The sequence below is a fragment of the Chinchilla lanigera genome, unplaced genomic scaffold, assembly GCF_000276665.1.
Source record: "Chinchilla lanigera isolate Chin_1 unplaced genomic scaffold, ChiLan1.0 scaffold00018, whole genome shotgun sequence".
NCBI classification, from domain to species: Eukaryota; Metazoa; Chordata; class Mammalia; order Rodentia; family Chinchillidae; genus Chinchilla; species Chinchilla lanigera.
Window position 1 is genome coordinate 15510263 of NW_004955419.1, and position 1662 is coordinate 15511924.

General features: G+C 40.3%; 1 pseudogene; it reads left to right on the forward strand.

The window, feature by feature from the left end:
* LOC102030426 overlaps positions 1-1152 on the forward strand; it is a 4154-nt pseudogene extending 3002 nt beyond the window's left edge.
* The last annotated feature ends 510 nt before the right edge of the window (positions 1153-1662 follow it).

The following is a 1662-nucleotide window of genomic DNA, read 5'->3' on the forward strand; positions in this document are numbered from 1 at the left end:
TAAGAAAAAAAAACTTAAAAAGAGAAAAGAAAAAAAGCAAAACAAATCATCTCCACCCAAAAAAATGAAAAAATTGAGTCCAGTACATCTACCAGCATATGAACCCCATGTATGGGCCAGAGCACATCCTGGACCTACTGCTCCTGTACAAGAAGCACAAAGGGAAGAAGATGACACTTCCTGTGAGAAGGCACACATACCTGCAGCAGACCTTCAGCAAGGTCCAGTTCTTGGAACACAAAGAACTGGGTGCACAGGAGCTGGCCAACAGAATCAATCAGGACTCCAGCTCCTTGTCTTTTCTCTCCAGTTCCCTGAAGAAGCCTGTTCCCTTCCGGATCCACAGTTCCAAGAACCAGCACAAAGAGCCCAGAGATAAGAAGATAAACATCCTGATTTCTTTGTCTGGACGTTTTGACATGTTTGTGAGATTTATGGAGAACTTTTAGAAGACATATCTCATTCCAAATCAGAATGTCAAGCTTGTTCTACTTTTCAATGGTGACTCCAATCCTGACAAGGTCAAGCAAGTTAAACTGATGAAAGATTATCATGTCAAGTATCCAAAAGCTTACATGTAGCTTTGTCCCTGTCTGGAGAAGTTTCCAGAATCCCAATCTTTGATGTAGGACCTTCTCAGTTTGATAATGAATCTCTACTCTTCTTCTGTGATGTTGGCCTCATGCTTACTACAGAATTCCTGCAATGGTGTCTAGCAAATACAGTTCTGGACCATCAAATATATTCCCCCATCATTTTAGCCAGTATGATCCAAAGATTGTTTATAGTGGGAAGGTTCCCAGTGATGACCATTTTGCCTTTACTCAAAAAACTGGCTTCTGGAGAAACTATGGGTTTGGCATTACTTGTATTTGTGAAGGAGACCTTGAGCAAGTGGTTGGCTATGATGTTTCCACCCAGGGGCAAGGGCTGGAGGACACGAACCTCTTCAACAAGGTTGTCCAGGCAGGTTTGGAGACACTTAAAAGCCAAGAAGTAAGAGTAATCCATGTCCACCCCCCCATCTTCAGTGACCCCAAACTGGACCCTAAACAGTACAAAATGTGGTTGGGCTCCAAAGCACCAACATGTGGGTCTGTGCAGCAGTTGGCTGAAATGTGGCTAGAAAAAAAAAGACAGTTCAAGTTATAATAAAAGCAGCAATAATAATGGCTCCATGAGCAAGGCCTAATGTCTGGCTCTGCTGTAAACGATATTTTTAAATTACCTGGTGAATTTCTCAAAAAAATTCTGTATGATCCATTTTTGAAGTCCAAGGACATATTTTCCAAGTGGTTTTCTTACATAGCACTCCTTTAAGATTGAGATGTTTGAACAAAAATGTGATCAATGCTTGCCTTTGAGCAGATCTTCTTGATGAACATTATGTAGACCTGCTAAATGTACCTGATGAATAAAACTTTTTTTTTTTTACATTTTTTCAGACCCCTTCTCTACAGTCCTATGGAAGAAAACATAAATATTCCTACAAAGATCATTGTGACAAAATGCTGTAACTCTGGTAAATGCTCTGTTGTGACTGTTAACCCTGCAGATTCTGTATTTAGTTAGTTTGTGTTAACAACAGGTTTACATTTTATTTATTTATTTACCTAGGACAGGGTCTCACTGTGCAGTTCAGGCTGGCCTTGAGTTCACTAT